This window comes from Haliotis rubra, unplaced genomic scaffold (assembly GCF_003918875.1).
Source record: "Haliotis rubra isolate DU_JTF1 unplaced genomic scaffold, ASM391887v1 Scf3, whole genome shotgun sequence".
NCBI lineage: Eukaryota > Metazoa > Mollusca > Gastropoda > Lepetellida > Haliotidae > Haliotis > Haliotis rubra.
Window position 1 is genome coordinate 2,983,942 of NW_025766968.1, and position 27,473 is coordinate 3,011,414.

The 27,473-nt window shown below is 39.5% G+C and overlaps 1 long non-coding RNA gene across 1 annotated transcript; it reads right to left on the reverse strand.

Annotated features, from left to right (window-relative positions):
• Positions 1–17,346: 17,346 nt before the first annotated feature.
• On the reverse strand, positions 17,347–27,400 carry LOC124282541. The gene is made up of 3 exons (XR_006900181.1): positions 27,389–27,400; positions 22,973–22,977; positions 17,347–17,501 (listed from the first exon to the last, which is right to left on the reverse strand). It is a non-coding gene; the product is annotated as an uncharacterized LOC124282541 (long non-coding RNA).
• Positions 27,401–27,473: the final 73 nt, after the last annotated feature.

A 27,473-nucleotide genomic window follows, 5' to 3' on the forward strand; every position in this document is an offset into this window, starting at 1 on the left:
ATACTTAGTAGGCGTAGGAAAACCATCACTTTGCTCGCAAGGTCTCGAAGGTGACATTTCGGTGGGTCACGTCTCACTCTTGAGGGAAGGTGTTTGCCTGAGCATGGAACGCCGTCATTAACGGGACACGAAAGGTTGATATGAGTTAAGAAGTCTGTCCGAACTATTTTCTGCTAACACTATAAAACTAATCATGAATCTGTCGCTGTAATTACCGAGATTGTCTTGCTGATTTTTCTCGCCAAAGTCACTCGCGGTTTTTCATTGAGTTTCATTTCTTCCTTAAGCTCATGCAACTGTTTAATGTTAACTGGAAAGTATCCTTCCCTTTTCTAGAATTGCTGGGAATTCTAAGAGGAATGTGAGTATTAACACTGAGTTCTTTTATGCTTGTCAGAAAGATTTACTACTTTCGAATGTCATCCTGTAAACTTCACGTATGTGACAGGGGCACTTCTTTTCTTTAATTCCGTTGAGCGAAAGTTATCCATTAAGCATCACGGCTGCAGACTGGTTAGAGCTTTAACGGACACAACCACAACCTGATGCATAGCTTATAAATTGTTATATACCATATTCAGTTTCCTATTCCAATGCATTATATATTTTGACATAAAAAAGTGATACGGTAATCTGCCTCCGTGGCATTGTTGTTCGTAATTACCGGTGTAAGACGGAGATGGCCGTTGTCATTGGTGGAGTACAAACCAAAAAATACAAAGAAACGATTGGAATAAACCATCTCACCCAGCCACCTGGTCATCTGAAGGTAACTGATAAAACTGAACTTCCTCATCAATAACATAAGCGTACAAATTGGGGGTAAAATATTTAGACACGAAATAGGCATCGCAATGGGCTCCCCTCCTTACGGATATGTTGCTTTATGTATGTGAATAAGAATTTATGCTGGGTTGGCAAAATCAAAACTATGTAATTTAGCCAAGACGTTTGACTGAAGCATGAGGCATATCAATTATATTTATCGTTCAACAACAATTAAATACTCCCTTCCCTTCCACTGATTTACCCACCGGAATCTGAAATAAAAGAGATCGGTGAGGACGCTTCGTGTGTTTCATGTTTAGATTTAGGCATAAAGATTCTGACTGAGAAGACATCTCCACAAGGCAGTATGACAAGACGGATGATTTCAACTTTCCTGTTGTCAGCCCTCCCTTCCTGTAGAGCCATATTCGAACGGCTAAAGCCATTGGAGTTGACAACATTTTACAAATTTTGAAGTAGAGTCGAACATTCATGTTCGTTTTATCAAGAAAGAGTGAACCAGGGTCAAATGTAAAAGTACATGAACTGGATCTAGAGTAATGATTACCACTTGTATGAACAATTGTTCAGTTATATCAGACAGAAAGAAGTCTCCAAATGCTTCATGTCACCCACTTGACATGCAATAAGGTACAGTCACTGGTAAGACGTATTCTATGTATTGTATTAGAAGCAACTCTTCTGATAAAGGCAACAGTTAATTGCGGCTCCTATGCCACTTGCCCACTCATTTTGTCCCTTTCTGTGTCAGGAGGGTATTACATTATGGCAATGATTACATCTGGTTACATTATTTTCTAACATGGTACATGATCCAATATTAACACATATTACTTGACACAGGTTTATATTGTTTGAGGGGCGATTTTTTGTAAAAGAGGAAAATACTACCAGACAGAGAATAAAAGATAAAAGTCCAAGCAACAATAACTACATGATATATGAAGTCAACTTAAAAAACATGACTCATGTGTATGGAAATAAATTCAGAAAGATCCCAATTACGTATTTACGTGTTCTTTGACAACAATTTGAATGAGTTGCTACAAGATATAAATTTATAGATTCCCGACCGTAAGAGGCGCATCTGGTCGCTGTCACACTCTGTAGACTACTATAGGCTGTAGACTAATACGCCTGGGTCAAACCGGTTGTCCTTTATGATGGGAAGGACGAAGCTTGAAGTACACGATAATGTAGGCGTTCTATTGTCATTCCAGTAATAAGAGAATTCATCTTTATCATTAACGTTTTCTATACTGTACGCATCATAGATATTGTTATTTGTATTTTATGAGCATCATATGGTATTTTCAAATGTTACGCATTATAGTTAATGACACATTAAAGCTTCCCAAAATAGTATAACTTCAGCAGGTATTGACACTTAACACATCATGTGAGGTGAGGTGAAATTGGGTTTTACGTCGTGCTTGAGCATATTTCGCTCATATGACGACGTGCATGCATGTGTATGTGTATGTGCGGCTGCTTGTACTAGCCCAGACTTAAACTGATTTTTATAGTGCTAGCTCACTGAGATACCATGCCGCAGTGAAGCATGAATACCCAACTCCGACACATTATACTGACTCCGAGCCGACCAGTCCTTGTTGTACCCATTAATGCCGAGCGCCAGGCAGGGACCAACAAGTACCATATTTTAACGTCTTTTGATATGACGCGGTCGGGGATCGAACCCGCGACCTTCCGCTCTCCGGGCGGACGCTCTAACCACAACACCACGGAGGCGGTTGAACACATCATGTACACTTTTGGGTCCTTACCGTTACGTAGAGTAAAACAACACTACATTTATGCATATGGCTAAATACATAGCTTCACATTAAAAGTGAAAACAATGATAGTTAATTGTGTTTTCCTGGCGACTGCGTTGCACTCAATCTCATTAACATAAGGTCTTAGCTCTCGCTATTGCCTCCCAAAGATCTGAAGATCGACTACAGAAGACATCAATAGGTGAGGTGAGGTGAAATGAGGTTTAACGTCGTACTTGAGAATATTTCGCTTATATGACGATTTTTCGACTCCTTGTTAATTCTCATTGTTCGATAGCAAATTATTAAAAGGTGATCAGTTTTTTACCTTTCACTGCACTGGATATTGAATATCTCACAAAATAACGTTGATTATAAACATCGACTTGCATTGTGATTGCCTGTCTCCCAATAAGAGAACATCATCAAAATCATACACTTTTTTAATCCAGGATAAAAAATTACATATTTCACCTATTAAGATAAATACCCAGAGCTGCCACAGGAACCCGGAGTATCGTAAACGTTACTGCTGCAGTAAGCGTCTGGTTTTGTCCCAGTCCGTGTGAACGTGTATGTTTTTTTCACCGATTTCAGGGATATTGCACCACTCATGGTGGTTGACGCCTAAAGGGTTCTTTGGCCATGATGCACGTAATGCACATTGAAACATATAGCACATTCACGGGTATATGAGTTAAAACGTGTGTCCAGTTTTTTCTCTTAAAACTATAAAACTAATCATGCTTAAACTAACGAGAGGATTTTTCTCCCTTACGCCACTCCGGGATTTATGGATTTTCATTAGGTTCTACATTTTCCTTAACGCAAATGTTTAAAATGTACTACGCTACGCTCTTAAAGAGACTTCCTGTGAATTGCAAAACGAATGTAGGTATTACTCCGAATTCTCTTATGCTACTTACAAAGATTTACTACTATTTGACTGTCACCCTGTAACCCTTAGGTGTGTGTGTCAGGATCGCTTCATCTCTTTAATTGAGTTCAGCAAATGACATCCATGTTGATAACTGTGGTTTTAGGTTTGTTTTCTTCTACAACCACTCCAACATGTTGGATAGGTTGTAAATGGTGACATTCTTCTTGGTCCAGTGGATTTAGTCTTGAATTAAGGGACATTTAAAAGTGTCATTATCGGTGTCGTTCATAATTACCAGTGTAAGTTGAAGACAGCTTTGAATTGTTAGATCTTGTTTTCAGCAGGTATTTCACGAAACAAACTTCGATCGAACACGAACAGTGGATGCAATCTCGCCTTGAGTGAACTATGAATTAACTGGAGCCTTTCGGGAAATGCCAAACTACATGAATTTTTTTCATTGAGTGAGTGAGTGAGTTGTGGTTTATATTTAGTTTTTCAGTGAAATCACGATGTGTCCGCTTCATGTGGAAGGAAGTCTCTACGTATCACCACAAAGTGTGACAAAATGTGAAAGTACAAATGTAAAGTGTAGGATAATTAGGCTAGTTCTGTACTGTTTCATTCTGTGTTTTTGCATTATCATTACAGTAATGAAAGAATGCATATTTGTCATTATACCCTTTGGTCTATGCTGTACGCTTCACAAATAAAGCAATTTGTTTCATATGGCCATCACATTGTGTTCTCACACTACAATTAAATATACATTGAAACTGCTTAAATACTATGACATTGTGTTTCTGCTGATACATGATGTGTACTTTCTGACCATTACGTGGAGTAAACCCATACCATAATGTTGAGGAGACTACAGTCATGCTCTTGGCAACATTTACTTCGTCCTGGTGCATCCAGTGCATTGCTATTGTCTCATTTTAGTAAATATCTAACCAGTTACCCATATCAGTTTAAGCCGGCCCGGAAATGCAAATGTCAAATAGATTCTCATGGTTCCCTTCATCCGAGTTTACACAGAAATGCGTATCGAGTCAACAGTTTACATCGCGAAGCCTTGATCGTTTATGTGCCTTATTGTAACATTGAGTAGTGTCATTAATATCACTTCAAGCCTTTAATTTATATTACATACATTATACATACATATACAGAAATAGGTACAGCAGGATGGCACGTGTCAGGTGATTGGTTCATTTATTCACATAACTGGACGTGCCAACAAAAAAGCTCAGCTGAGTCATAAGGACGGATGGGTCAACCGAAGTGATATTGCTGGAATATTACTAAAAGCAGCTTAAAACAAAACTCACTCACGTATCGGTCAAAATATGCTATATTTAAATATTACAACATTGAAGCATATGAGGTATTGATTTGATCGTTATGACAAAACGAAATATCTTTATTATCTCGGATACTGTTCAGTAAAGCCTGTGCATATGATCTAGCATACGCGTGTCTTAAGCTGCACCGATCTAGTTAGTGAGAGCTGTCACTGAAGCTCATCTCTTCATCTTCCTAAACATGAGATAGCAGCCAGACAGCCGTGACTTGAACGGGATCTAGCAATGTCACAAACTGACTGCGGTGTCAGTGGTTTCAATTATCATTAAGCCCGGATTGGCTTTATCCATGTATTGGCCCTTGTTATATGACAGCTGTGGATGTTATTGTTTATTAGTCTAAGACGGCCACTAGAAAGACACAGTTCCATCCAACTATTAAAAATACTTGAAATGTACAATAACCAGAATAGCAATAGGTACCCAAAAGAAACAAACTAGTAAACAGCGTAGCTTATGAAGTAAAAATACTAAATCTGAAATGATCATTATGTTTCCTGAAAACTGAACTGCACTCAATCTCACTAAGCGGCTAATTTCAGTTTTCCTGACTCAAGAAAACACAGATCTGAGGATACACTACTGGTCACGTCAGAACAACCTTCCATCTGACCAATCAGAACATCGCTTACTAGAAAGGAAAATGACAGTGAAAATGTCTTTTCTGATTAAACATAATAACCCACGAATATCTTTGTCCACCCCTCAAGTCATTGGTAATTTGAAATGACTTTTCATAGTCCACTGGATAGAGGGGTATTCAATTCGGAATTCTAGATTGTTTGTTTGTTCGATTTGAAATTTGAAATCACTTTGAAACTAGTTCGAGAAAGTTCCTTTCTGATTGGGTAATGTCGACTTCTTGTTAATTCACACTGGCCAGTCGAAGTTCGCAACATGTCGTTCTGATGTGACCTTTTGGGGTGTCGTTTAGCAGTAGCGAGAGCTTAGATCTGATATTAATGAGATTGCCTTGCAGTGAACGTCCTCATGCAACCTATTGTATTATAAAAAGCAAGGTCGGTGTGCACCTCATGGCTCCAGCTGAAACCGTGTGTCACTTGTTTCCAACAGGGGTTCCTTCTATGAGAGTGAGTATGTTTTTTCACAGCTTTTAGTAATATTCCAGCAATATCATGATGAGGGACGTCGATAAAGGGTATATTTTGCTTCCTTAAGCATAAAACAGCCACATTTAGTGACATTAGGTTTAGGAATAAGTCCACTATGGTGATCGCTGTTCAATACTGGCAAAGTTCATACGATATTTCTTTTAAACTGAAAAGTATAGTCGTTCCCTTTAGGTATCCTGTCAGTTAATCATTAAACAGTGCGAAATGAATCGGCGTAGCATTTCCGCTTTGCTCCCATCTTAAACCTATCAGGAGATGCCAGTACGTAGGGAAGGACTGATTAAAAGCTTTCTTCTGCCCATCCCCAGCATCAGTTTTCGGATTTCCAGATATAATTTTATTGCAATTCATTGAGTTCTTTGGCTCTCTCAGATTAAATAAGATGGACCTTTGCACATTGGAAGATATGGTAAGGCTCTTTGAAGTAACTGTCGTACCATAGTTGCGTAGGATTGAGATCAAAGTATCACTGACTATCACTTCCCCATGTGACAATCCATATAACGGTAAAGTCAGTATAAAAAGAATAATGTTAAAAACGTGTTACACTAAGTTGAAACTGATTAAGATGTTTTTTTGCTTTGTCAGCATAGTCGCCCCCGTGGTCATTGGTTTCAAGTGGAATGTAGAGGGCTTGCTTCTCCCGTTGACTAGCACTGCTTTTTTGTCTTTACCTATGCATGTACACATTGCTACTGATGAAGAACCTAAGAAAAACCGGTCATCTCTGGAGACTTTGTGCCCTCCATATCGAGTAGTCACTCCCTATAAAATGAACGATTATTATAAATTATTCATGCTTTTGTTTTTTATACAGTTCTAAATTCGGACGAATTATTCTTGCTATCACAAACAATGCAGCCATATGTGCTCTCCATAGTCTCAGACTTATCAGAAAAGAACGTTAGACGAAGACGTCAGTTGCCACCGAAATAGTTATCATTCATTAGCTACATAATATAGTAGATTTGTGGAAAGAAACATACACACGAACGAAATTGTATGCAGGAGGAGCTTAGGAATCAATAGCATGTTCATGTATATAATTTCATATATATATTCCTGAAAGGTAACACAGCACAGAGAAAATGCCATCACATTGTATCGGGACGACTCTGAGGTGAGTTTCGTTGGATCATGTCTCAATCGTGTTTGGATTATTGTTGGTTTGTCCACTGAATAAAAATCAACAAACAATTGTAAAGTCCTTTTACTGTCTACATCAGGCAGTGTATCCTGTTGCTAAAGCAAATCAGTCGTTCACCTGATAGAACACAGAGGGATTAAGCATCAAGACAGCATGAGATGGATCCGACCACATGAAACAGACCTCTATTTCTCGCCATTAATTGTTGCTAAATACTTTAAAAACTGTAATCTTAATTTGCCTTTTAAATGCGAATTCGGAAATGAATGGGAGTATCAACACATTTAAAAAGTGTTTAGAAGTTAAAACATATACAACTTAGGAAAGGATTTTCGCGTAAGCATAGTAAAAGTAGCAGAACTTTTTCTGTTGTATATGCTCGTTTCAGCAAAACATCCATTGAACAGCGGCTGTGAGAGAGATCAGGAGAGACACTAATAATTAACCCTTTGCCTCTTCTCACAGAGAATCATAAGTTGCCGGATCTTTACACTTGCCGATGTTAGCATAACAGCGTTGGTGAAATGCACAATAAAGCTTATAAACGTGCAGGATTCCTAAAACACTGGCACATTAGGGGTTTTCCATTCAAACATCAGTGAATCGAAAATATAACCTCATTATTATATTTCTCAATGAAAAGACATGTTCATGTAGTTAAATGAAAATTTATAAATATAAACTGATGTATATGATGAGATGGATGAATTCCTGTCAGAAGACTTCTCACCGAGTTAGTTATCGACTGTTTCAAACTTTTAGACACAATATGCAAAATGTGAGTTAGAAATTAAACCTGAAAACACAATTTGTGGAGTTGTGTTGGGTCGTTGCAGAAGCTGAGCAGTCAACGTGGAAGCCGGCGAACTGTGACCACTTATTTGGGGAAGTATAATTAAGTATAATTGAGTCCTTCTATCAACACACTTGTCTATGTGGGTAACATTTTTTACTTTACAAGAAGTGGTAGTGGTTCTGAGTGAGTATTGTTTTACTCCACTCACACATTGTGCCTATGTTGGGAAATTCGACGAGACGAGCGAACACTAAGCTTTCTGCATGAAAGACAATTTATTCTTTCTGAAGCAATTAAAACATGAGGTATTCAATGATGAAATGCTGGTAGACGTATGATATTTGTAAGAGTACGATCGCTCTGAAATTTATCTCGGTTAATAGACGTGCCCGTTAAAACATGGGATAAACATTCAGTTTGGAGAGCCATTAGTTGTGTATATCAAGACGTTGTTCCTACAATGATGGATGTACGACTTCAGGTGCAGCTGAAAAGAACCCCAGGCAATTTCCATTGCAGAAATGCGTTGAAAAAAGCCCCGGTTACTCTTAACTTTCTATTTGATTAAACAAAAATAGAAGGATTTCCAAGATGTTCGATGTCCTTGCACTGATTCACACCAAAATGACACATTGGAATTGGATGAATTTAAATTACAAAAGGACGTATACACACATTTTTGGTAAAAAGTGAAAATAACAAGAAACGGTTATTCGGCGGTGATGTGTTTGATACGCATATCCCAGTTGTGATTTCTGTTGGGGAATAATTTCAGGCTTCATGCTTGTAATTGTTTGGTCAAATACAATTTTCAGAGTCCACTTTTTCAATGTTTGTAAATGTTTCGATAAAAAAACAAGGTTATCCTTAAAGAGTAGTTTCTGGAAAGTCCGCTTTGTTCGATTAAAAACGACGAAACGAAGTTGGAACGATTCTGATTAGGAATGAAAAGTCTTGAAACCCAGCTCGAGGAAATCTTTGTAATGTCAAGCTCAATGTTTATAATGTTGGCAACTCCCTCATGAGACAAGCCTGCTGTATTGGCTATGTTACATGCAATGATTCGTTGATCATCCCTGATCAGATTATCATATCCCGAATTTCTTCCAATATTTTCCATGGCAGTAGAGGCAATAGAATCCTCGAGGCCATCTTCCCACCTTGCACACCTCTTAACAGTGGCAACGAAAGGAGTATCATCAGCGAAAGTTGAGACAATGAAATGTTTGTTTGCTGTTTTCGCCGCACTCAGCAATATTCCAGCTATATGGCGGCGGTCTGTAAATAATCGAATCTGGACAAGACAATCCAATGATTCACATCATAAGCATCGATCTTCACAATTGTGATGGAATGACATGTCTCAAATGGGCCTGACCACAAATATACACATAAACTATGTCTACAGAGTCAGAATGAAAAAGTCCACTGACTATATGAATAGAAGGCTGACTTCAACGTGTAGAGAGTCAAATATTCCTCTACGGTGATCCATGTAGGAAGCAAATGTACTGTAAGTCCCTATGATCCTTAGTATGGTGATCTACTTTCAGTTGTTGGCAATCTATAGCCTGTTTTTCTATTGTATTGCACTCTATAGTATAAATGTTTTAGATTTAATTACTGGTTTTAAATGGATATCTGTGACACACTGGTACTTTTACTGTTCAACAGGCTTTTGTTTTATTGATCTAGAATATAGTTATTAATTGTTCTCGCCACGTTATGGATGAAATATTGCCGATGTGGCGATAAATATTAACTCACTCACTCCAAAATACTATGATACACGTACAGATATCATGTTTTGCGTATGCATGCGTTTCCTAGCTCATGGAATCCTCCGATCCGTCATTAACAACAACTCCCGGTGACCAAAAGACTGCATGCAGGCACCCACCGTTTCTGGCCCCTGATATAGGCCATGCATGACCTTTACACATGATCTTCTGACATGAATCTTCCTAATATTCCATGAGATAGGACACGCTTGCAAACGCAAAACATGATATCTGTAGGTGTATCATAGTATTTTGGAATTAACACTGCTTGAGCAGTTGAACTCAAATTCACATATATTAGGTTCTTTGGCAAATGCAAAACAGTTCAAACAGTTTCCCAGTCGGTCTCGCTTGGGCATATGAGTAAACAACATTTGATAGTGAATGAAATGGTATTACAAACGCGACGATGTCTTGAAAGCGTTAGTCGTGTCACCTGGAGTTATTTTCCTATTCTTGAAAATCCCCTCCTGATAAAACAAATTTATTATTTAAACAGCAGTTGAACTCAAATTCACTCATTTTAGTATCTTTGGCAAATGCAAAACATAGTTCAAACAGGTTCCGCAGTCTGTCTCGCTTGGACATATCAGTAAACAGCATTAGATATCGAATGAAATAATATTACAAACGCGACGATGTCTTGAAAGAAAGCCTTAGTCACCTTGAGTTATTTTCCTATTCTTGAATAGCACCTCCTCATAAAACAAATTTATTGTTTAAGCAGCAGTTGAACACACATTCACACATTTTATAATCTTCGCAAATGCATAGTTTAAACAAGTGCCCAGTTCTTATACGCTGGGACACATAGGTACACAGCATTAGATAGCGCATGAATTACATTACAAACGCGATGATGTCTGTAAAGGTTTAGTTGACCGTGTAACATACTGCCCCTGATGTTCTTAGTCATGATTCCAAGTAGCTCTGTCTGGAGAATATTTTCTACTAGTTGTCACATATTTTGTTGCCAACTACAACAGGTCTCTTAGAAATATATATCAATGTTGGCAAGTACCTGTCTGGAGACTGATAAGGAAAAGATCTGTTGCTCATTCCCTGGATGGAACCAAAGTGGCGCAAGCGACGACTGCTGATGTGTATATAGCACGTTAGAAACGTAATTGATGATAATTCGGATTTGGAAATACCATAAAATGTAAGTCTATCACTGGTACGGGAACGGTGAGATGCATTGACCTGTTGATGTTTATTGTCTCATTTAAGGCTAAAACCGTACTGTGGAGGCGCAGAGAAAGCCATAACCTGGATCTCAAAGGTGACATTTCATTCGATCACGGCTCTCTCTTGTCGGGATTTTGTTCGTCTAGGAACGGAACGCAGTCATTAACAAGACACGAAAGACGGCTATGTGTTGAGAAGTCTGTCCGACTGGCACTCTGACAACACAATAAAACTTGCAATGAATCTGTCGCTTTCTTGTTTTTTCACCAACGCCACTCCCTGTTTAACAGATTTTCATTAACTTACATTTCTTTTGTTCAGATCAGCTGCTACAATTTAAATGGAAAGTACCCTGCAATTCTCAGAATTGCGGTGAATAATATTAATGAATGTAGGCATCAACACGGAATTCCCGTGTGCCACTTAAAAGATGTATAACTCGAGAGTGCCATCCTGTTAACTTCATTTTAATGTGTAACAGGGTCGCTTTTTTCTATCTATCACTCAAGTTAAACATACCCTTTAGAAGAGGTTGTAGTTTTATTAGAGCTCTTACGGAACTCAGAAAACCATTCCATCATGGATAGCTTGTACACGGTGACATATACTACACGTTTGTCTCTTTCTATTGTCCATTAGATTCGGTGATAAATGATTGTGGGGTTTTTTTTGTTTGTTTTTGGTTTTTTTCTTGTTTGTTTGTTTGTTTTTTTGTAAGGTGACCCGGAAAGTCACCCAAGCTATCACAATAAGAGTGAATACGTTTTACGCTGCTTTTGGCAATATTCCACCAGTATAGGATTAGAACACCAGAAATAGATTTGGCACACCGTTTCCTTGTGGAGAATCGAACTCGGTCTCAGGCGTGCCGAGCGCACGTTTTGACGACTTAGCTACCCCCGATGGCCCAGAAATAATACAACTGTCGAGGATAATAAATTAATGTTTGCTAAGTCCATTATGCTCGTTAAAATATTAATGGTGTTATGTTAAAATAAAACGTTTTTATCTCTGGAGGTCTATCAGAGCCTCTGTTAAGTTATATTACCTCTCCAAGTGCTTAGATAACATTAAATGAGTTTCACATCACGTCATTCAATGCTGCGGTGTTTTATGACAGTGTTACTGCACTACTGTAAAAGGCAATTTCGCCAATAGTTTCAATTGTAGGACGAGTGCTTTGATACAGAGGCTGTTGTCTCTGTCACAGAAGCCCTCAACATCAAACAACAATATTAACTGTGATCTGGTGTTCAAAAAACAGCAAACGAAAACGATTTAGCCTGTTGAAATACAATGTTACTGTCTGCAATATCAGCGGATTCAATTATCATTCAATGCTGGCCGGCTTTATGGGCCTATATTTTGTGTAGCAGTTGTAAAAGTTATAATTTCCCGCCATGAAGTGACATTTTTATTTGTTTTACTGTTTTCATTTACACTGCATTGGACTTGGAAGACAACCCAATGTTGCATATATCAGTCCAGCCAAGATATGGCGCCATTTTGCTACTGAGGAATTTCGACAGAATTTTCCCGGTTTCTATGACAACACTTTCAATAAGGGAAAGTTTCGTCTACACATTTGAACCATTTGTATATCAATCAAGTGGTCCGCTTCTGACGTGTATCTCAATGAAAAAATACCATTATGAGTAAGTGAGTTACGATTTATAATCACATCGGCAATATTTCAGCCATATCGTGACTCAAAAAGTTATGAATTTACGATAAATACACTTAATCATAAAAAATGTGAAAATAACTACATTATCACAGACAGAAAATTTATAACTGTCATGTAACGTTAAGATTAAGCAAATATTACGGACCATGGGATTTCAAAAGACAATTTTGTATCTGACACGAACGTTTGATGTAATCTGACCTTGAGTGAACCAGGAGTACACTTCACTCTTTGGATGAAATGTAAAACTACATGAACTGGATCTAGAGTAATGATTACCACTTGTATGAACAATTGTTCTGTTACTTCACTCGAGAAGAAGTCTCCAAATGCTTCGTGTCACCCACTTGACATGCAATAAGGTACAGTCACTGGTAAGACGTCTTCTATGTATTGTATTAGAAGCAACTCTTCTGATAAAGGCGACAGTTAATTGCGGCTCCTATTCCACTTGGCCACTCATTTTGTCCGTTTCTGTGTCAGAAGGGTATTACATTACGGCAATGAATACAATTGGTTACATTATTTTCTAACATGGTACATGCTTCAGTATCAACACATATGACTTGACACCGTTTTATGATGTTTGATGGGCGAATTCTTTTAAAGACAAAAACACACTAAAAGACAAAGAATCCATCACGAATTCAGATAAAAATCCCAGCAACAATAACTACAGGATATATGAAGTCAACTCAAACAACATGATCTATGGAGATTCAGAACGATCCCAATTACCTCTTCTTTGACAACAATTTGAATGAGTTGCCACAAGATATAAATGTAGGGATAGATTCCTGACCGTAAGAGTCGCATCTGATCATGATCGCTGTCACATAAAACAACTACGCGTGGGTCAAACAGGTTGTCCTTTATAATGTGAAATGTCGAAGCTTGAAGTACACGATAATGTAGGCGTTCTATTGTCATTCCAGTAATAAGAGAATTCATCTTTGCCATTAACGTTTTCTATACTGTACGCATCATAAAGATTGTAATTTGTATTTTATGAGCATCATGTGGTATTTTCAAATGTTGCACATTACAGTTAACGACACATTGAAGCTTCCCAAAGTAGTATAACTTCAGCAGGTATTGATACTTGACACACCATGTACACCTTTTGGTCATTATCGTTGCGTAGAGTAAAACCCTACAACATGTATGCATATGGCTAAATACATTTCGTCATAGTGCATTGTATGCATTGCTATTTACCAATTGTAGTAGCTATTTAACCACTCACATTATTTTGTCCCCACCCTAAAATGTCAGAAGAATTATTTTAAAACGAATCTCTTGATCTCTTGAAATGGATTCAGCAGTCTAATTTCTGGGTTATATTCGCCACAGGCTTCGTAGATGGTATTTTTTCCATTAATATATATACTGTAATGATTGAACGTGTTTATACACGGGATTAACAATTATGAACGGGTGAATTGACATTTTACACAACAATGGCAATTGTTTCAGCCTGCAGTCATATTGATGAAAACACAACCATCCTATCTGGAGTTGCCATTATCTGTATGAAGTGTCCTTCGGCTCTGGTGGCCTTTTGGATTCATGGCACGATTTCGTATTTCACCCGTTAATGCTAACCATTGCAACGTCTAGGCAGTGACAAAATAGGATATATTCTGACACTACTACTGTGGAATGACTACTGTGAGTCACTGTGTTCCACTCAATGTTGTCTCTGGAGTAATTGATGTGATCGTAACGTTTGTGAGCTCAGGATACTGTTCAGTAAAACTGTGCATGTTGTTTTTGAGTATGTAAGGAAATGCGTGAAACATTAATAATATTTCAATTAAATACTTTTACAGAAAGCTGAATGGACTGGTATTTCAATAAGGAAGACAATATTATGGATGAAAACTTGACACTAAAATAAAATTGAGAGAGAGAGAGAGAGAGAGAGAGAGAGAGAGAGAGAGATTTGATAATCACATTTTTGTGTGATGTTATCGATATTTACAGAGTAGCATATGTCACAGTTGTAGTAGCGGACAAGGCTCTGGTTGCCACAAGGCATTTTTGTGTGATGTTATCGATATTTACAGAGTAGCATATGTCACAGTTGTAGTAGCGGACAAGGCTCTGGTTGCCACAAGACACAGAACACCTTCTGGGGTGTGAGTTGACAGCTATCACTTAAAGCATATCGAGTAAATATCAATGGAGTTCTCAAAAGTGCTGCTGAATCTGAGTCTATAAACACAAAAAAATGTCTTGGGTGAAGAATGCTTCCTATTCATGAATGTCTCTCGTCATCCCACACAGAAGGGTGACATCTCATATGGAAATATTTCACCACGACGGCTCAATGTCAGAATGAAGGTCTCAATATAACAATGATATTAACAAAGTTAATTGTATCTTTGAATCTCCGAAATCAGTCACTGCAATGCAGAATCAAACGGCAATGTCTCTGACGAATATAACACAGTTATAGTCACGGCTGATATCTGGAAGTCACAACTAACAAGATGACAGATAAGGAATATCAACTTCCCTCAAGCTGTCTTCAGGCTGTGTTTCTCTATGCTGTAGATCCTCACTGGGGGCTCCAAAATGTAGTAGCAGACAAGGCTCTGGTTGACACAAAACACAGAACAGCTACCCGGGTGTGATTTGACAGCTATCACTTTATTTAGTAAGCAGAGTTTACTACTCGTTTCCAGCTCTGTAAAAGTTATAAAAATATACTATTAAAATATCTGATAGATTAATTACACCAGCCATATCACATAATATCTATGAATAATATATAAATGACATAGAAAGGGAACAGTAGCTACAGTTAAACTGAAAGGATTAACTAGTGCAAACTATAATGTATACAGAAGTACTTAAAAGGCCGACACATTGTCTCTCCACAAAAGTCAAATTATATATACAATTGGTATGCCTAACTTACCACTGTGTGGCAATGAGGTGGCAGCTTATCAAACGGTCAGTGTTCAATTGGTAATCCTATAAATAACTGTCAATAACTGACACTGACACTAATTTGCAGGTTAATTTACCGGTTTAACAGAGAAATGTTTCTTATGAATGCATTAACTCAATGCAACTATATACACAGACATATCTATAAATAAATAAATATGAGAGCAAAACACAAACTAACCTTATATATAGCGAGTGTGAAATCCTCCGCCACTCGGTCCACAAAAAATGTCCAACTATTAGCTGAGCAAAATGGAACCACTGCCTTGTTAACGTGGTATCTGAACATGAAGTTAGAAACGGATTCGGGATTGGGGATTCGCATCCCGGATCTGAATTTTTGTTTCGTATTTGAATCTCGAATCTGATTTTTTTTCATATTCGGCTTTTTTTCTTTTGCACATTCGGCATTCGTATTTGGTATTTGAACTCTTATTATGCATTTCATTAACACATTTGGTGAGCGAGTGAGTGAGTTTTGTTTTACGCCGCACTCAGCAATATGCCAGCTGTATGGCGGCGGTCTGTAAATAATCGAATCTGGACCAGACAATCCAGTGATCAACAGCATGAGCATCGATCTTCGCAATGGGGAACCGATAACATGTGTCAACCAAACCAGCGAGTCTGACCACCCAATCCCGTTAGTCGCCTCTTACAACAAGCATGGGTTACTGAAGGACAATTCTAACCCGGACCTTCACGGGTATTCAAACATTTGGAATTCGGAACTTCAGCGTCCTTGTAACTATACTCTTTGCACCTTCATCTGTCAAACCTATCTATTGTCGACGCTGCCGTGCAGATAGTCAACGGTCCAGAAGCTCTTCCCTGCTTGCAGGCGTCAACCCTCGATCACGACCGAGCAAAGACGAACAAGGTCAATATTCATTATTTCATCCCCCTTCTAATGTACTAGGTGTTCGTTGTATACGTGCGTAACTTAAAAACATAAACAACCAAACTACAGTTTTCGATATTTGAACCTCAAATCTCAGTTTTTTTAAGATTCGGGTTTCGGGATTTCTGCCTAAAGTTCCAAAAAATATTCAGATTCGGGATTTGAATCCCGAATCTGAAAATTTCTTTCATATTCTGAATTGTTTTCATATTCGGGATTTTTCCTTAGCACATTCGATACTCGGCATTCGGCATTCAGTATTCAGTATAACTCTTATTATGCATTTCTTTTACACATTTGGAATTCGGAACTTCAGTGTCCTTGTAACTATGGGGCGGTGGGTAACCTAGTGGTTAAAGCGTTTGCTCGTCACGCTGAAGTCCCGGGTTCGATTCCCCACATGGGTAGAATGTGTGAAGCCCATTTCTCCCGCCGTGATATTGCTAGATTATTGCTACAAGCGGCGTAAAACCAAACTCCCTCACTCCTTGTAACTATACTCTTTGCACCTTCATCTGTCATCGTATCTGTCCTCGACGTTGCCGTGCACCCTCGGAAATAGTGAACGGTCCTGTTGCTATTCCCTGCTTGCAGGCGTCAACCCCCGATGACGATCGAAGAAAGACGAACAATGTCAATATTCATTATTATCATTATTATCAGATTCGAATCTCAAATCCGAATTTTTTTTCACATTCAGCATTCGAATCCCGAATCTGAATGTTTTGTTCACATTCGGGATTCGTATCCCGAATCTGATTTTTTTTCCACATTTGGGATTCGAAAATAATGTAATTCCAAATGTAAACAAAATAAAACCTAAAAAGACCTTATTTCTTCATTCAGCTAAAACGTCCAACTAAGTCACCCATCCTATATTATAGAACCAGTGCCCTTGTAACTATGGGGCGGTGGCACAAAGTGAATCAGACATTATACATAATTACTGAAATTATCAGGAATTATACATATTTACTGTTTATACATATTTCCTGTGACATATATATGTTACAGTGAATGTGTAATGCCAGGGATTATGTATAATACCTGAAATATTCAGTGATTATGTATAATGTCTGACTCACTCAGTGATTATATACTCAGCAGCAAAAAAAGTCAGTACGAATTCAAAATTAGATAGGCACTGTAATCAGATCATTACAGAAATGGACATAATAAGCGGATCAAAAACATTTTTTTGTGTACAATATCTTGACACATCGATGAATAACTCAGCACAAAGCCAAGACATTACGTCAACGTTTGCAGTCCATTCAGACCCTTGACTTCAGTATCTAGTGTGACCACCACGAGCGGCAATAACTGCAGCATGGAGTGCACCAATCGATTGATGAAGGCCATTGGCACCTGGAACCACACTCTGAGAAAGGCCTGTGTTCGGCCTTGGTATGACATTATTCAGTCTCCTCTGAATTCCATCCCAAAGATGTTCAGTTGGGTTTAAATCAGGACTAAGGGCTGGCCACTGTATAATGTTGACACTGTTCTGCTGTAGGAAGTCCCATGTAGCTCTGGCAGTATGGGCCCGGGCGTTATCATGCTGGAAAACGTTGTTCCGGTGACGTGCGAAAAGTGGTATGACGTGGGGTCTGAGAGCTTGGTGGATGAAGCGCACCGCTGTGATGCCGCCTCCTCTCCCTGGACCAAGGTTCTGGAACACCACAAGACCCACTCTCTGGTTCAGGCCTATTCCACCCCATACCATGATGCTTGCACCTCCCCATGAGCCTCTTTCCATAACACATTGGTCTGAGTAACGCTGGCCACGTCGTCGCCATATTCCTTGTTCTGCCATCTGCAGTTGATACGCAGTACCGACTCTCATCTGTGAACAGAACAGTTCTCCATTGCCTGTATCGCCAGTTTTGGTGTTGTTGGGCAAACTGTTGACGTTCACGCTGATGACGAGGGGTGAGGATAGGTCCACGGTAAGGTCTACGGCAATGGAGGTTCGCGCTGTTAAGACGTCGGCGTACTGTATCAGTACTGATTGGTCTTCCGTGTGTTCCCCTGTCTGGCGTGCTGTTTCGGATGCCTGCATGAAGGGATTCTGTACATGCTGTCGCACAACATGGTGGTCTTGTCGTCTTGTGGTCACCCTTGGTCTGCCGGTACGTGGGTGAAACGTTGCTGCAGCCGGTAGATGGTCCGAACGTTGACCTGGAAGTGATTGGCAACGGCTTGTGCAGTTTGGCCAGCTTCAAGTCTTCCTAGCACCTGGTTCCTGTGAGCTGTCGTGAGTCAGGGCATCCTGCTGACGTTGTAATATGAATGTTTCAGTTGCAGTTGCATGAAAAACATGGAGAACACCGTACCATCTCCGAGATCAGGTTGCGTGTTTGAGACCATTTCCTGGGTTCCATTCTGAGTTTGGGAAGGAATGTCTTTGCTCAGGTAAAGTTGGAGATGTTGTCAACAATATACAATCAAAACATTAAATGAGTTCACAGTTATCCGTTTCTGCGACGGAAAATTCCAAACTGACGTTTCTTTTGCTGCTTAGTATACATAATCACTGAACTTTGCAGGGATTATACATTATCACTGAAAAGTATACTAGAATTTTAGACATATTCCCTGAAATCACTACTTGTGTAGTTTGAGGTATGTTTCTTCCAAAAAGATGTGAAATTGGACTTTTGTATATAGCAGGATAGAGACGTTTCTTTGCTACAATGATATCTTTATTCAACATAATAGATGTACATGATGTGCATAAGGAAAAGTATGATGAACATGTTTGGAGAACATCAATTCAGTTTTTATTTTGACAAGACAGTGATGAGTGGCACCTTGAATTACATTTTACACCAGCCTTGTAGCATTTGCATCTATTTGTCTGGCACCTCTTGACTCCAGCACAATTGCACTTCACAAAGCCTTGTCCACCACAGGCTGACCCAAACTGGACTGCTAAGGGTAAGGTGACCAGTTTTTCAGTAGACGTATCCTCTAAGGTGTACGGAGCTGTGGCGCACACATCAAATTGAAATTACGAGAATGTTTTCCAGATAAAACACCAGCATTGACAGCATTTGTGTATATGCCACTGTCATTAATGGGATCAGCTCTAATAGTAATAGTAATAGTCCGCTTATATGGCGCTCATATCCAGGCACATTGCCTGCTCACGGCGCAACTTACATTACTATCCCCTGTCATAGGACACTATCGTTCTTTCCGATACTCTTTCAACTCCCTGGGGATCACACAGCCATGCTGCCTGTTAGGCGCAATGAACTAAACATTCAAATTGCCAGCACACCCTCACGGGTACCCATTTTACAGCTGGGTGAACTGAGACAATGTGGATCTAAGTATCTTGTCCAAGGATGCTACATAAATGTGCCCACCTCGGGACCCGAACATAGGTGCCTCCACTGGGAATCGAACCCGGGCCTTCAGCGTGATAGGCTGACGCCTTACCACTGCACTATTGAGCTCTACCTCTGTCCACGGATGGGATTGGAACTGTAACGTTGTCACCAACGTGAACTTCTGACAGAACAACTTTACTTCTTTTCACCATTCTCTAGGGCGTCTCGCAACTGAGAGTCTACAGCCCTCTTCCTCTGGATACTGATCTGCTGACGTCTCTTTGCAACAAGGAGTTCTGCTGATGATGGCGGATCTGGAACGGCGGCTACAGCAGGTGGATCTGTAACGGCTGCTTCAGCAGGTGGATCTGGTACTGGCATATCTGCTACAACAGGTGGATCTGGATCTGGCATGGCCGCTTCTGCTGAGGGATCTGGAACATCTACAGTAACTGGTGGCGCATCTGGTGCTGGCTGGTCTGAAGGGGGTGTCATGGCGATTATGGCATTGATGAGATCTTCTTCCGTCTTCAGTGTTGCAATCACCTCATCTGGGAGCTTGGAGGAATTTATTCCAGTGGGTGCATCTGATCAAGTACAGGCAGCAAATCGTGTTTACTTGATTCTGCTGTGGTAGCTGGTACTGGACAAACTTGGGTCCCATGGTCCAAGCAGTGGTATTGTTGTCAGACATCCAGGCTGTTAAGATGTCCTTCACATCACAGTTGGCAGGCTCAACGGAACCTTAGGATTGGGGGTGACGTGGTTTACCATGTATGATCTTGGTGCTAGGCCACATCTGTGACACCTCCTCAATGACAGCAGCAGTAAATTCTGAACCATTGTCACTCTGCAAGATGTCAACCAACAGATACGTGACTTCTTGGAGGTCAACGATCTCAACACACATAACTTAGTGAGATGGTGCTGATAATGCATAATCCATTTGAATTGACCTTGACACATGGATTGCATGTCAATCAAATCGACTTGTGCACGTTCTTGGTAACTTCTTTAAGCATATTGTCTCTACCACCAGCAATTCACTTATGGTCTTTTGATATTCATGTCTTGGAATCAATACTCGCTTGTTGGTGTTGTACAATTCATACAGGTGACGTCTGAACCTCTCTCAGACTCCATTTTGGATATGAACCTTTCTGAGGTGCGGGTGTTGTTATATACTGTTTCTAAATGAGCTCAGTTCTAAAATGAGTCAATCATAGTTGGCCTTGTAGAATGGATAAACGTCTTACACTCACACACCATAATCAGTAAGGAGGAATGTTTAATACAATTACCAGAATTACAAAACAAACAAACCTTGCTCAATTGACCCTTTGACCTCAGCTAGTTATTGATGCATTATTGCCCTCAAATGTGTCAATCTCAAATTCTCTCATGAGCAGTAAGGAGGGATGTTTAATACAATTACCAGAATTACAAAACAAACAAACAGATTTCCTCCTTGCTTAATTCCCCTTTGATCTCAGAAACCTATTCATGCATGATTGCCCTCAATAAAGGTGTGTTTCAAATTATTGACTTTGATGGTCTTTCTTCGGTCTTCAACGAGAGCTCATGCATACACCGACAAAGCAGGGAAGAGCTTCGGAACCGTTCGACTATCTACGAGGGTGCACGGCAGCGTCGAGGATAGATAGGTTTGACAGATGAAGGTGCAAAGAGTATAGTTACAAGGACGCTGAAGTTCCGAATTCCAAATGTTTGAATACCCGTGAAGGTCCGGGTTAGAATTGGCCTTCAGTAACCCATGCTTGTCGTAAGAGGCGACTAACCGGATCGGGTGGTCAGACTCGCTGGCTTGGTTGACACATGTTATCGGTTCCCCATTGCGCAGATCGATGCTCATGCTGTTGATCACTGGATTGTCTGGTCCAGACTCGATTATTTACAGACCGCCGCCATACAGCTTGCATATTGTTCTGTTTGATTGGCACCGTTGTCAAGCAACGGTATAAGAATCCATACCGAATCGTGAGTTTTGTTTTACGCCACACTCAGCAATATGTAAGCTAAGAAATATTGCTGAGTGCGGCGGAAAACAAAACTCACTCACTCGCTCACCAATGTTTTAATGAAATGCATAATATGAGTTCAAATACCAAATACGAATGCCGAATGCCAATTGCCGAATGTGCAAAAATACTGAATCTGAGAAATATTCAGATTCGGGATTCAAGTCCCGAAACCCGAATGTTCAGAAAACTCAGATTTAAGGTTCAAGTATCGGAAACGGTAGTTTGGTTGTTTATGTTTTTAATTTACCCAGGTATACAACGAGCACCTAGTACATTAGAAGGAGGATGAAATATAAGAGTTCAAATACCGAATGCCGAGTGTCGAATCTGCAAAAATACCGAATCTGAAAAAAAATCAGATTTGGGATTCGAATCCCGAATATGGAAAAAATATTCAGATTCGGGATTCAAGTCCCGAAACCCGAATGTTGAGAAAACTCAGATTTGAGGTTCAAGTATCGGAAACGGTAGTTTGGTTGTTTATGTTTTTAAGTTACCCACGTATACAACGAGCACCTATAGTACATAAGAAGGGGAATATGAATATTGACCTTGTTCGTATTTCTTCGATCGTCATCGAGGGTTGATGCCTGCAATCTGGGAGGTGAGGTGAGGTGAAATTGGGTTTAACGTCGTGCTTGAGAATATTTCGCTCATATGACGGCGTGCATGCGTGTGTATGTGTATGTGCGGCTGCTTGTACTAGCCCAGACTGAAGCTGGTTTTATAGTGCTAGCCCACAGAGATACCATGCCGCAGTGAAGCATGAATACCCCACTCAGACACATAATACTGACTCCGAGCCGACCAGACCTCGTTGTGCCCAATAATGCCGAGCGCCAGATCAGAGTACCAACAAGTACCATATTTTAACGTCTTTTGGTATGACGCGGTCGGGGATCGAACCCGCGACCTTCTGCAATCAGGGAAGTGCTTCAGGACCGTTAACTATCTCCGAGGGTGCACGGCAACGTGGATGATAGATAAGATTAAGGTGCAAACAGTATAGTTACAAGGACGCCGTATGTGCAAAAGTTAAACCCGAATATGAAAAGAAATTCAGATTCGGGATTCGAATCCCCAATCCCCAATCCCCAATCCGTTTCTAACTTCATGTTGCTAGAGGAAAAGGGCAGACAATGCAATGCGCTTGTCATTAGATTGAAAGTGTATTTTCAAACATGCATAACTCATCCTCAAATAGACTTTAGGAAATGATTTTTTGCATCAGTTTAGAAGGAGGAAATGCCCGTACAACCAAGTGGATAATTTTTTATAACGGATACGTTGAACGCCATGGTGACGACGTAGCACGGGCCCGACGTCGGATCTCCTGGCTCTCAAGTATAGTCTCTCTCAACCTGTTCCGTACAGTTTGATCGGATATCCTCCAAAGTCCAGGCACCCTGGCTGCTGTGCTCTCACCCGTGGCAGTACGATCACGCAAATGTAGTACCAGGATGTACCGATATTGGGCTACAGTGGTGACTTGAGGTCTGCCTGTACGGGGAGGGTCATTTGTTATGCCTGTTTGGTTGTAACGGGATGAAAGCCGTGATATCATGCTCTGACTAACATTCAGACGCCTGGCAACAGAAGATTGGTAATCTCCAGCGTGCATTCTTTCAATGACGATGTTCCGTGTCGCAGCGTCAAGACGTGGCGTAGTGATTTGACCTTGAAACTCATTCAAAACGAATGCCGATTTCCGAAAGTAATCTGGGTTTTATAGCCAGACAGTGCATGCTCTTTGCTGCACAAATTCAACTGGAAGGTGATTTCTGTTGCGTTGTGGTTATGCCTATTTAATCCTTGTAAGAAATCTCATCAAAATCAACAGTTTCAGGGAAAGTCGATTTTTTACTAGTGCAATTGTGTAAAATCATGTTATCAACACTTTTGTTACATATTTGACGATTGTTTGAACAGAATAGGTAATTAATAGATTAATAGATAAAAATACAAAACGCCTATGCGTTTCCTTTTTGGATAGTATACTTATATAAGTGCTGAGGTGAAGCTATTGTAACTTTCTGTATGCTGCTTTAGTGATATAGCTTGTACAGGTACTTGATGAGACAGACACTAAACAGATTAAAACGTGTTTCTAAAATATTTACAAAACAGTCATAAAATCATCTCGGCCAGACAGTTACTGGAAGTGTTTTAGTACTGAAATAGAAACGTGGGCGCTGCCTGATAGAAGCTCATGTATATATTAATATTTCACCTATCACCTGTTTTAGAGTGGCTCATTATCACAATATAGAACACATGCTAAATAGTGGATGGATCGTTGCATAGCGGAATTATACCAGTCGATGAATGCCAGTGTTTCAAAATAGGTCAGATAAAGCAGTAATTATTAGGTTTGTTATGTCCATAGAGCCTAAAATTGAATAAAAAGGGTGTTGTTCTGGGAAAGGTCTCATAGGTGCCATTTTGTTGGCTTACACCTCACTCTTGTTGAATTGTTTTGCTTGTTGCAACGCTGTCATGAAAGGTGGCTATGTGTTAAAACATATGTCAATTCTTCTCTTAAAACTATAAAACTAATCATGCTTAAACTAACGAGATGATGTTTCTCCCTTACGCCACTCCGGGATTCCTGGATTTTCATTACGTTCTACTTTTTCATTAACACAAATGTTTAAAGTGTACTCGACTATGCTCTTAAAACGAATTCCTAAGAATTGCAAAACGAGTGTGGGTATTATTTCGAATTATCTTATGCTATTTACAAATATTAACTACTTTTGACTGTCACCCTGTAAATCTTAGACGCGTGTCAGCAACGCTTCTTACTCTAATTCACTTCAGCAAATGATATCCATGTTGATAACTGTGGCTGAAGGTTTGTTTTCTTCTCCACCCACTCCAACGTGATAGATAGATTCTAAATGGTGACGTTCCTCTTGGTCCAGTGGATTAAGTCTTGAGTTGTGGGACACTGAAAAGCGGAGCAGAAATCCACATCATTAGCAGTGTTGTTCATTATTACCAGTGTAAGCTGTAGAACACGAACACTAGATGCAATCTAGCCTTCAGTAAATGCCAAACAACATGGATTTTTTTTATTGAGTGAATTGTGGTTTATCTTTAGTTTTTCAGTGTCAGCTTCATGTGGAAAGAAGTCTCTACGTATTAAGATATAGTGAAACCCCAATACGATAAGACACTGATCGACTACATGTATGTATTTCAATCGGAGAAAATCGAACTCAACCATGACTGGAACGGGATATAGAAATGTCACAAACTGACGACAGTATCAGTGATTTCAGTTATCTTTGAGCCCGGAATGGCTTTATCCATGTATTGGCCCTTGTTATATGACAGCTGTGGATGTTATTGTTCATTAGCTTAAGACGTCCACTAGAACAACACAGGTCGATCCTATTGTTGTGAATACTTGAAATGGCTACCTGTACAATAACCACAATAGCAATAGGTACCCAAAAGAACCAAACTTGGCTGCTAGTAAACAGTGGAACTTATAAAGTAAAATAACTAAATCTGAAATCATTTTGTTTCCCGAAAACTGAACTGCACTCGATTTCCAGAAAACACAGATGTGAGTATACACTACCGTTCACGTCAGAACAAATTGACAAATCAGAACTTCGCTTAACAGAAAGGAACGTGACAGTCAAAATGCCTTTACTGATATCATCCGCGTAATAATCCCTCCCTCCCGTCATTGGTAATTTGAAATGAAAATTACTTTTCATAGTCCGTTGGATACAGTGTCATTCAATTCGAAATTCCAAATTGTTCGTTTGTTCAATTTTAAATTTGAATTTTTCAAATCAATATCAAATCAATATTTTGCAACGTGCAGTAGGAATGAAAATTTTCACTTCCAATACCGGCAAAGTTCACACGATATAACTTTCAAAAGAACAGTCAGTATCCTGTCAGTTAACCATTAAACAGTGCGAAATGATAGATAAAGAAACTCTGCTTCGCTCCAATCTGAAACCTATCAAGGGATGCCAGTACGTAGGGAAGGACTGATTAAAAGCTTTCTTCTGCCCATCCCCAGCATCAGTTTTCCGATTTCCAGATATGATTTTATTGCAATTCAATGAGTTCTTTGGCTCTCTCATATTAAATAAGATGGACCTTTGCACATTAGAAGATATGGCAAGGCTTTTTAGAAGCTGTCGTTCCATAGTTGCGTAGGGTTGAGATTAAAGTATGACTGACTTTTACATACCCTCGTGACAATCCTGATAACGGTTAAGTCACAGCAGAAAAATAATAATGTTAAAAACTTGTTACACAAAGTGACACTGATTAAGATGTTTCTTGCTTTGTCAGCATAGTGACACCGTGGTCACTGGTTCCAAGTGGTAATTGTAAAGGGCTTTCCTCTCAAGTTTACTAACATTGCTCCTTTGTCTTTATCCAAGGATGTACACATTCCTTCTGATGAAGAACCGGTCATCTGTGAAGACTTGGTCCCTCCTATATCCATTAGTCACTCCCTGTAAAATGAACGATTTCATATTCATGCTTTGTTTTTATTCAGTTCTAAGTTCGCACGGAATATTCCTGAAGACGTCAGGGCCACCGAAATATTTATCATTCATTAGATGCATAAATAAAGCAGATTTGTGGAAAACACATTACCATGAAGGAATGTTATTTGCAGGAGAATGTTTGGAATCATTAACCTGTTCATGTATATATATATTACTAAATGCCAAGCTCATTGTTTATAATGTTGGCAACTCCCCCATGAGACAAGTCTGCTGTATTGGCTATGTTACGTGCGATGATCCTCCGTAATCAGATTATCATATCCCGAATTTCTTTCAATATTTTCCATGACAGTAGAGGCAATAGAATCCGAATCTTCGAGGCCATCTTCCCATCTTGCCTACCTCGAAACAGTGACAAGGAAAGAAGGAGTATCATCAGCGAAAATTGACAATCATGTAGTTGATAATCATACTCTTTTGGTAGGTGTCGTGCGAGCCTTGCTCTCTATATGTTTCATTATGTTCTCAGGGCCTTCGTAAATCTTTCAAAAGAATTTATGTTAGACTCTTCAGTGACGCATCTGCGAAAAGGATGCCTGATACGAAACCACTTTTCTACAAGTCCCCTAACAGTGTTTTTTCCCAGTGAACAATTGACTTGTCTTTCCGTATTCGTGGCTCAACAGGATACACTCGTGAGTCTAAAACACACACAATATACTCGCTCCCTTCTTAAACACACACTCAGGATATAATCGGATCGTACAACTGACTCCGAAACAGAAGTTTCTTATGATAAATTTGGCAAGGGCGTTTTGTGCATCACTCGAGTCTGAAGCCTTCCAAGGGATGCAAGTGTTGGATCCTGACATTGGTTAACAGTTCTTAGGCATGATTTATTGGATTTGACCTTGATTAAAGCAGTTGTATGACGAAGTTTTGTTCTGTTTTTTACATTTTGTGAAGTAGAATTTCAACGGTGTGAAGAAGCAACAGATAGCATGACTTACATTTTTCATTATCGTGGCTAAATGAAAGTTTGAAAAGAAAATGATTCATCAAAACTACCAAGATTGAAACTGTTTTGTGTTCAAAACATTTTCGTTTTCTGAAATCAACACTTAAATTTTCTGTCTGCAGATTCACAGCTGATGTCCTTGAGAGAACGCGAAGCCATTCTGTACTGCATTTGGGACAACACTAC